We start from the raw sequence: 10,468 nt of genomic DNA, 5'->3' as shown, positions 1-10,468 counted from the left end.
GCCTCCCTGGTGCAAGGGTCAAGGATGTCTCGGAGTGGCTGCAGAGCATTCTGGAGAGGGAGGGTGAACAGCCAGTTGTCGTGGTACATGTAGGTACCAACGATATAGGTAAGAAGCGGGAAGAGGTCCTACAAGCTGAATTTAGGGAGCTAGGAGTTAAATTAAAAAGTAGGACCTCAAAGGTAGTAATCTCTGGATTGCTACAAGTGCCACGTGCTAATCAGAGTAGAGGGAGCAGGATAATTAGAATAAATACGTGGCTTGAGCAGTGGTGCAAGAGGAAGGGATTCAAATTCCTGGGACATTGGAACCAGCTCTGGGGGAAGTGGGACCTGTACAAAAGGGACGGTCTGCACTGGGCAGGACTGGAACTGATGTCCTGGGGGTAACATTTGCTAATGCAGTTCGGGAGTGTTTAAACTAATATGGCAGGGGGATGGGAACCTATGCAGCGAGACAGGGCGAAGTAATATGCAGTCAGAAACAGATGGTAGAAAGGTAAAAAGCAATAGTGGAAGGCCGAGTAAACAAAGGCAAGAAACAAAAAGGGCCACACTACATCATAATTCTAAAAGGACAAAGGGTGTTAAAAAAACAAGCCTGAAGGCTTTGTGTCTTAATGCAAGGAGTATCCATAATAAGGTGGATGAATTAACTGTGCAAATAGATGTTAACAGATATGATGTGATTGGGATTACAGAGACGTGGCTCCAGGATGATCAGGGCTGGGAACTCAATATCCAGGGGTATTCGACATTCAGGAAGGATAGAATAAAAGGAAAAGGAGGTGGGGTAGCATTGCTGGTTAAAAAGAAGATTAATGCAATAGTTAGGAAGGACATTAGCTTGGATGATTTAGAATCTATATGGGGAGAGCTGCAGAACACCAAAGGGCAAAAAACGTTAGTGGGAGTTGTGAACAGACCTCCAAACAGTAGTAGTGATGTTGGGGAGAGCATCAAACAGGAAATTAGGGGTGCATGCAATAAAGGTGCAGCAGTTATCATGGGTGACTTTAATATGCATATAGATTGGGCTAACCAAACTAGAAGCAATACAGTGGAGGAGGATTTCCTGGAGTGCATAAGGGATGGTTTTCTAGACCAATATGTCGAGGAACCAACTAGGGGGGAGGCCATCTTAGATTGGGTGTTGTGTAATGAGAGAGGATTAATTAGCAATCTTGTTGTGCAAGGCCCCTTGGGGAAGAGTGGCCATAATATGGTGGAATTCTTTATTAGGATGGAGAATGAAACAGTTAATTCAGAGACCATGGTCCAGAACTTAAAGAAGGGTAACTTTGAAGGTATGAGGTGTGATTTGGCTAGGATAGATTGGCGAATGATAGTTAAGGGGTTGACAGTGGATGGGCAATGGCAGACATTTAGAGACCGCATGGATGAACTACAACAATTGTACATCCCTGTCTGGCGTAAAAATAAAAAAGGGAAGGTGGCTCAACCGTGGCTATCAAGGGAAATCAGGGATAGTATTAAAGCCAAGGAAGTGGCATACAAATTGGCCAGAAATAGCAGCGAACCCGGGGACTGGGAGAAATTTAGAACTCAGCAGAGGAGGACAAAGGGTTTGATTAGGGCAGGGAAAATAGAGTACGAGAGGAAGCTTGCAGGGAACATTAAAACAGACTGCAAAAGCTTCTATAGATATGTAAAGAGAAAAAGCTTAGTAAAGACAAACGTTGGTCCCCTGCAGTCAGAATCAGGGGAAGTCATAACGGGGAACAAAGAAATGGCAGACCAATTGAACAAGTACTTTGGTTCGGTATTCACTAAGGAGGACACAAACAACCTTCCGGATATAAAAGGGGTCAGATAGTCTAGTAAGAAGGAGGAACTGAGGGAAATCCTTATTAGTCGGGAAATTGTGTTGGGGAAATTGATGGGATTAAAGGCTGATAAATCCCCAGAGCCTGATGGTCTGCATCCCAGAGTATTAAGGAGGTGGCCTTGGAAATAGCGGATGCATTGACAGTCATTTTCCAACATTTCATAGACTCTGGATCAGTTCCTATGGAGTGGAGGGTAGCCAATGTAACCCCACTTTTTAAAAAAGGAGGGAGAGAGAAAACAGGGAATTATAGACCGGTCAGCCTGACATCGGTAGTGGGTAAAATGATGGAATCAATTATTAAGGATGTCATAGCAGCGCATTTGGAAAGAGGTGACATGATAGGTCCAAGTCAGCATGGATTTGTGAAAGGGAAATCATGCTTGACAAGTCTTCTGGAATTTTTTGAGGATGTTTCCAGTAGAGTGGACAAGGGAGAACCAGTTGATGTGGTGTATTCGGACTTTCAGAAGGCTTTCGACAAGGTCCCACACAAGAGATTAATGTGCAAAGTTAAAGCACATGGGATTGGGGGTAGTGTGCTGACGTGGATTGAGAACTGCTTGGCAGACAGGAAGCAAAGAGTAGGAGTAAATGGGTACATTTCAGAATGGCAGGCAGTGACTAGTGGGGTACCACAAGGTTCTGTGCTGGGGCCCCAGCTGTTTACATTGTACATTCATGATTTAGACGAGGGGATTAAATGTAGTATCTCCAAATTTGCGGATGACACTAAGTTGGGTGGCAGTGTGAGCTGCAAGGAGGATGCTATGAGGCTGCAGAGTGACTTGGATAGGTTAGGTGAGTGGACAAATGCATGGCAGATGAAGTATAATGTGGATAAATATGAGGTTATCCACTTTGGTGGTAAAAACAGAGACAGACTATTATCTGAATGGTGACAGATTAGGAAAAGGGGAGGTGCAACGAGACCTGGGTGTCATGGTACATCAGTCATTGAATGTTGGCATGCAGGTACAGCAGCCGGTTAAGAAAGCAAATGGTATGTTGGCCTTCATAACGAGGGGATTTGAGTACAGGGGCAGGGAGGTGTTACTACAGTTGTACAGGGCCTTGGTGAGGCCACACCTGGAGTATTGTGTACAGTTTTGGTCTCCTAACTTGAGGAAGGACATTCTTGCTATTGAGGGAGTGCAGCGAAGGTTCACCAGACTGATTCCCGGGATGGAGGGACTGACATATCAAGAAAGACTGGATCAACTGGGCTTGTATTCACTGGAGTTCAGAAGAATGAGAGGGGATCTCAGAGAAATGTTTAAAATTCTGATGGGTTTAGACAGGTTAGATGCAGGAAGAATTTTTCCAATGTTGGAGAAGTCCAGAACCAGGGGTCACAGTCTAAGGATAAGGGGTAAGCCATTTAGGACCGAGATGAGGAGAAACTTCTTCACCCAGAGAGTGGTGAACCTGTGGAATTCTGTACCACAGAAAGTTGTTGAGGCCAATTCACTAAATATATTCAAAAAGGAGTTAGATGTAGTCCTTACTACTAGGGGGATCAAGGGGTATGGCGAGAAAGCAGGAATGGGGTATTGAAGTTGCATGTTCAGCCATGAACTCATTGAATGGCGGTGCAGGCTCGAAGGGCCGAATGGCCTACTCCTGCACCTATTTTCTATGTTTTCTATACAGCGATGGGCTCTCACGCTGGCTGCTTATGACTACTCCATCCCACACTGGCCCGGCACTGAAAATTGTGCTGATGCGCTCAGCAGGCTTCCACTGGCCACCACTGAGGGGGCAGCGGAGCAAAGTGCTGAGATGGTCATGGCTGTCGATGCCTTTGACAGCGCAGGCTCTCCCATCACAGCCCGCCAGATCAAAATCTGGACAAACAGAGATCCCTTCCTATCCCTGATTAAGAAATGTGTCCTGACTGGGGATTGGACGCCCGCACATGGAGCATGACCTGAGGAGGTCAGACCGTTCCACAGATGGATGGATGAGCTCTCCATCCAAGCCGACTGCGTACTATGGGGCAGCCGGGTAGTTATGCCCCAGAAGGGCAGGGAGGCATTCATCAGGGAACTCCACAGCGAGCACCCGGGCATTGTGCTGATGAAGGCCATTGCCCGGTCACACGTTTGGTGGCCTGGAATTGATTCAGACCTGGAACACTGTGTTCGCTGGTGCATGACGTGTGCCCAGCTGGTTAATGCCCCCAGGGAGGCCCCGCTCAGCCCGTGGCCCTGGCCCACCAGGCCATGGTCACGCATTCATGTTGACTACGCGGGCCCGTTCACGGGAAAGATGTTCCTTATTGTGGTAGATGCGTACTCGAAATGGATCGAGTGCATCATTCTGAATTCATGCACATCATCCACCACCGTGGAAAGCCTACGTGTGATCTTTGCAACCCACGGCTTGCCGGACATCCTGGTTAGTGATAATGACCCATGTTTCACAAGCTACGAATTCCGGGAGTTTATGTCAGGCAATGGCATCAACCACGTCAGGACTGCGCCGTTCAAGCCGGCCTCCAATGGCCAGGCGGAATGTGCGGTCCAAATCATTAAGCAAGGTATGCTCAGGATTCAAGGACCCGCCCTACAATGCCACCTATCGCGTCTCCTGCTGGCCTATAGATCCTGACCACACTCGCTCTCGGAGGTCCCGCCCGCAGAGCTACTAAAGAAACAGACACTCAAAACTCAGTTGTCCCTCATTCACCCAGTCCTGACCAACATAGTTGAGGGCAAGCGCAAGTCACAAAATGAGTACCATGACCGAAATTCAAGGAGGAGATGTATAGAAATAAATGATCCTGTATTCATCCTCAGTCACGCCATGGGGCCCAAATGGCTTGAGGGCATTGTAATTGACAAAGAGGGGAATAGTGTCATCGTGGTAAAACTCAACAATGGTCAGATATGCCGTAAGCATCTGGACCAAGTAAAAAAAAGGTTCAGAATCGACAGAGAGGAACCTGAAGAAGACCATGCGATGGAGCTCACAACACCGCCAGTGAATGAGCAACAAGAGCAATCAGAAGAATGCACAGTCCCTGCGATCAGCGACACTCACGTCAGTATCCAACAACCAGAGCCCCAACTGCGGCGCTCCACGAGGGAGCGTAGACCACCTGAAAGACTAAACCTATGATCCCAATAAGACTTTGGGGGGGGGAAAGGTGATGTCATGTATGTAACCACAATGTAACACCACTGTATTACTGTATACACTCAACCTAGATGCACACCTTGACCACAAGGGGTGAACTTGTAGGAGACACTCCTTACCTGATCACACAGGTATAAAAAGGGAGGTCCCACACAGGGTCATCGTCTTTGGAGTCCTGTAAATAAAGAGTTACAGTCACAGGGTGACCTTGTCCCCAGAATGTGCCTCGTGTGGTTTCATATTGTAGAGTAAGGACTTTATATGGCCCTCCTTTCACCATGACATTTCTGCAGCCACCAATCTGATGCACTACACCCTCACCACTGCCTTTGATGCCTTAGTCCCTATTAAAACCATTATTCTCTCTCACCCTGGCCATTCCCCCTGGTACAACACTCACCGTCGCTTCCTCCAGTCCAAGGCTTGCAGTCTTGAACGGATGTGGCGGAAAACTGGTTTAACCATTCACCACCAGATCTGGCTGGACCACATCCAACCTCCTTTTCCTCTCCAATGTCATTGAACATGTTGTCACCTCCCAAATCCGTGCCCATCTTTCCCGGAACTCCATGTTTGAATCCCTTCAATTTGGTTTCCGCTCCTGCCACAGTATCGAAACGGCTCTCATCAAAATCACAAATGACATCCTTTGTGACTGTGAAAAAGGTAAACTATCCCTCCTCATCCTCCTCAGCCTCTCTGCAGCCTTTGACCACTCCATCCTCCTCCAACGCCTCTCCACCATCATCCAGCTGGGTGGGACAGCACTCGCCTGGTTCCATTTTATCAATCTAATCGTAGCCAGAAGATTTGCTGCAATGGCTTCTCTTCTCACTCCGTATCGTTACCTCTGGTGTCCCCCAGGATCTAGCCTTGTCCCCTTCTATTTCTCATCTATATGCTGCCCCTTGGCGATATCATCCAAAAACATAGTCAGTTTCCACATGTACACTGACGACACCCAGCTCTACCTCACCACCACTTCTCTCGACCACTCCATGGTCTCTAAGTTGTCAGACTGCTTCTCCGACATTCAGTACTGGATGAGCAGAAATTTTCTCCAATTAAATAATGGGAAGATCAAAGCCATTGTCTTTAGTCCACACCACAAACTGCATTGCTTAACCGGGAGCCAATGTAGGTCAGCGTGCACAGGAGTGAAGGGTGAGTGGGACTTGCTGCAAGTTAGGACACGGGCAACCGAGTTTTGGATCATGCTGTTTGTAGCCACCAGGTGGTGTCATTGTTGGAGGCCACTGAGCAGCACGCACATGGTGCTCCTCTGGTATAAAAGGCCAGCCATTTTGTGAGTCAGCCACTTTAGGTCTAAATAAAGCAGAAGCAAGGTTGTAGCTTGCTTAGTTAAACAATACTCAGTTTGAACCTTTATTGCATATATAACATTTGGCGACGAGAATACAAGAACCTTTGTTTGCAAAATGAGCACAATTGGATTTTTAGAGCAATTCGTGGAGGGAGAAGATTGGGCAGATTTTGTGAGCCGTTTGAACCAGTACTTCGTGGCCAAAAAAATGAAGGGGATCGATGATGCAGATCGGCGCTGGGCCGTGTTCCTCACTGTGTGCGGTTCAAAGATCTACGGTCTGATAAAGAATCTACTCATGCCTAGTGATCCAACATAGAAAACGTACAAGGAGTTGTGTACATTGGTACGGGAGCACCTCAAGCCAGATGACGGCATCATCACCTTGAGATACAGGTTTGATACACACGTTCGATCGGAGGGCCAGTGCGCGGCAGAATTCATTGCCGACCTGAGACGCCTAGCGGGGTCGTGCAAGTTCGGGATGGTGTTGGCAGACATGCTGCGGGACTTCTTTGTTATCGGTATCAACCACGAGGCGATCCTGCGCAAACTTCTGGCGGTGGAGGAGTTGGATTTAAAAAGGGCCATCCAGATCACTCAATCATGTATGACGACGGACAGGAGTTTAAAGCAAATATCGGTGAAGAACCGAACCTCGGCGAGTACTGTAAATGCGATTGATTCGGCATTCGGCAGCGCGGCACATGGCAGGGCCTATCTGGCTGCGTTCGCGAATGATTCAATGTTCAGCAGAGCGGCACATGGCAGGGCCTATTCGGTTGCATTCGTGAAACCTGTGGCCGCCCAAAGTCCGCCAGCAGGAATGTATTCGACTTCTCCTTGTTGGCGTTGTGGGGGAAATCATCGGCACCCCCAGTGCCAATTTAAGCAATATAGTTGTAAAGGCTGTCTGAGAGTGAGGCATCTCCAGCGCAAGTGTCCGCAGATGAGCAAGCGAGCTGCGACACACCACGTGGAGGATGAGAGTCAGACTAGCATGGATCCGGATATGCAATCCGACATGCCAGAGGAGGAAGTGTATGGACTGTACTCTTTCATAACCAAGAGTAAACCAATTTTGATTAACTTAAAGTTTAATGGGATACCGGTATCGATGGAACTGAACACGGGCGAGTCAATCGATCATGAAAGAGAGGGCATTTAATAAGCTGTTGGATACTAAGACTGTGAGGCCCAGGCTGAGCCTTGTTAGCACCAAGCTGCGCACATACACCAAAGAACTGATAAAGGTGATTGGCAGTGCACAAATTAATGTGTCGTATAACGGTGCAGTTCACGAGTTACCGCTGTGGAATGTTCCAGGCAATGGTCCAACATTGCTCGGCAGGAGCTGGTTGGAGAAAATCAGATGTGACTGGAACGACATAATGGCGTTGTCGTAAGAGGAAGATACATGTGCCCAAGTATTGAGCAAGTTCCCCTCGCTGTTCAAACCGGGTATCATGGGAGCCAAGATGCAGATCCACGTGGACTCAGATGCAAGACCCGTCCATCATAAAGCTCGGGCAGTGCCATATATGATGAGGGAGAAGGTCGAAATTGAACTGGACAGACTCCAGCGTGAAGGGATCATATCATCGGTCGAATTTAATGAATGGGCCAGTCCCATTGTTCCTGTGCTGAAAAGTGATGGCACAGTCAGAATTTGTGGCGACTACTAGGCTATGATCAACAGGGTTTCGAAACAAGATCAATACCTGTTACCGAAGGCTGATGACTTGTTTGCTACACTAGCCAGCTGGAAGTCGTTCACAAAACTTGCTTGACGTCGGCCTATTTGACGCAGGAGTTAGTTGAGACGTCGAAGAGACTTACGTGCATTAACACACACAAAGGACTGTTTATTTACCACAGGTGCCCATTTGGAATTCGCTTGGCTGCAGCAATATTCCAGAGGAATATGGAAAGTCTACTGAATTCCGTTCCCAGAACCATCGTGTTCCAAGATGACATCCTGATCACCGGTCGTGACTCCAAAGAACATCTGAACAACCTGGAAGAGGTTCTACTGCGTTTGGACAGAATGGGACTCAGACTTAAACGCTCGAAGTGCATCTTCATGGCACCGGAGGTCAAATTCCTCGGGAGGAAAATTGCCGCTGATGGCATCAGACCTACTGGCGTGTAAACCAAAGCCATCAAGAATGCACCCAAGCCGCAGAACATGACGGAGCTACGTTCGTTCCTGGGTCTACTCAACTACTTTGATAATTTCCTACCTAAATTGAGCACCTTACTTGAACCACTGCACATGCTATTGAGAAAAGGCAACAGCTGGGTATGGGGCGCATTGCAAGACAGAGCTTTCGAGAAAGCCACCAATCTGCTTTGCTCGGACAAGCTGCTGCTACATTATGACCCATGTAAACATTTAGCTTTGGCCAGTGACGCATCGTCATATGGAATTGGTTGCGTGTTACAACAAGCCAATGAGTCAGGGAAACTTCAACCTGTCGCATATGCATCTAAATGTTTGTCTAAAGCAGAAAAAGCCTACAGTATGGTAGAAAAAGAAGCTTAAGCATGTGTGTACAGTGTTAAAAAGACGCATCAATACCTGTTCGGTCTGAGGTTTGAATTAGAGACTGCTCATTTTGTTGTTTTCCGAGAGCAAAGGTATCAATACCAATGCTTCATCCCGCATCAGAAGTGGGCGCTGACATTATCTGCCTATGATTATGTCATTCGCCACAGACCTGGCACAAAGAATTGTGCCAATGCTTTGAGCCAGTTGCCGTTACCCATACCGGAAGTGGAAACGCTACAACCGGCAGATTTAATGTTAATCATGGATGCTTTTGAGAGTGAAGGTACCCCTGTCACGGCTTAACAAGTTAAGACCTGGACCAGCTAGGACCCGATATTATTGGTGGTAAAGGGTTGCATCCTCAAAGGGGATTGGTCTGTCATACCTAAGCAAATGCGCGAGAATGCTGAACTGTACATTCGTCGCAAGGACGAACTGTCTATTCAAGCAGATTGCATATTGTGGGGCAATCGAGTTGTAATGCCTAAGAAAGGGAGAGAGAAGTTGGTGCGTGAGTTACACAGCACACATCCTGGTATAGTGATGATGAAGGCCATCGCCAGGTCCCACGTATGGCGGCCAGGAATTGATTCTGAGCTGGAAGCATGCATGCAGCTCAGCAAAACACCAGCAGAATCGCCGCTGAATCTGTGGTCATGGCCATCCAAACCTTGGTCCAGGATCCATGTAGATTTTGCAGGTCCCTTCCTGGCCAAGATGTTTTTAGTGGTGGTGGATGCTTATTCGAAGTGGATAGAATGCATAATCATATCATCCAGTACGTCCACGGCAACCATAGAGAATCTCAATGTCATGTTTGCAACACATGGTCTGCCTGACATAGTGGTGAGCGACAATGGGTCGTGCTTCACCAGTCAGGAGTTTCAGGACTTTGTAAAACTCAACGGCATAAAACATGTAAGATCAGCACCGTTCAAGCCTGCATCCAACGGGCAAGCAGAACGTGAAGTACAAATTATCAAGCAAAGCATGAGGAGAGTAACCCGAGGGTCACTGCAGACCCGTTGTCTTGCATACTGCTGAGTTACAGGACAAGACCCCACACATCCACAGGGTTCTCGCCTGCTGAACTCATGATGAAAGTGGTCTTAAGACCAAGTTATCTCTTGTACAGCCGCATTTAAGTAATCATGTTGAATACAGAAGACAGAATGAACAAGAGTACCACGATTGCGCAACTGCGTCTTGTGAGATTTCTGGTAATGATCCTGTATATGTGTTGAATTATGGTTAGGGTCTCAAATGGATTGCTGGTACAGTCATGGCCAAGGAGGGCAACAGAGTATTTGTTATTAAGCTCAAGAATGGGCAAACTTGCAGGAAACACATGGATCAAACAAAGCTGAGGCACACAGTTGAGCCAGAGCAGTCAGATGAAGAAACCGTCGACGACCAACCAACCTACCAGCAGCCTTCAGTGGACTCAAGGATCATCAGTGAACCCGGAATTTCCATCACGGACTTGTTCAATAAAAATGGACTTGCAATTCCTGACATGGCCACTGCCACCCCCAACAAGTCAGCCATCCAGCCACCAGCCACAACAGACTCCACACATTTGCCCAAGGCCGGAATCGAACTGA

The sequence above is a fragment of the Pristiophorus japonicus genome, chromosome 2 (assembly GCF_044704955.1).
Source record: "Pristiophorus japonicus isolate sPriJap1 chromosome 2, sPriJap1.hap1, whole genome shotgun sequence".
In the NCBI taxonomy this organism is placed as follows: Eukaryota; Metazoa; Chordata; class Chondrichthyes; family Pristiophoridae; genus Pristiophorus; species Pristiophorus japonicus.
Note: the sequence above shows the minus strand (reverse complement) of the source record.